We start from the raw sequence: 340 nt of genomic DNA on the forward strand, positions 1-340 counted from the left end.
CACTTTAACTGCGCAGTGGGTATCCACGGCGTGAGCATACCCTTATCCTTATACCATGTTTTTACCCATAATCTGCACAAGATCGAGACTGATCGAGACCGTGGCCCATATTCAGAACGCGCTTACAACGATGTTAGCACGCTACATACCATACTTTACGTCACGCATATTATAGAATTTCAGAGATAAAAGTGCGCTTTTATCGATAAAGCGCGTTCTGAATACGGGCCAAAATGTACATATGAATGGCATTTCATTAGTCTAGTCTGCGTTCAGAAACTTCATCCAACTTTACCTTTGCTCAGCCTTGTTTAACATTGGCTGCGTTCAGCAGACTCAA

This window comes from Trachymyrmex cornetzi, unplaced genomic scaffold (assembly GCF_001594075.2).
Source record: "Trachymyrmex cornetzi isolate Tcor2-1 unplaced genomic scaffold, Tcor1.1 scaffold230, whole genome shotgun sequence".
In the NCBI taxonomy this organism is placed as follows: Eukaryota; Metazoa; Arthropoda; class Insecta; order Hymenoptera; family Formicidae; genus Trachymyrmex; species Trachymyrmex cornetzi.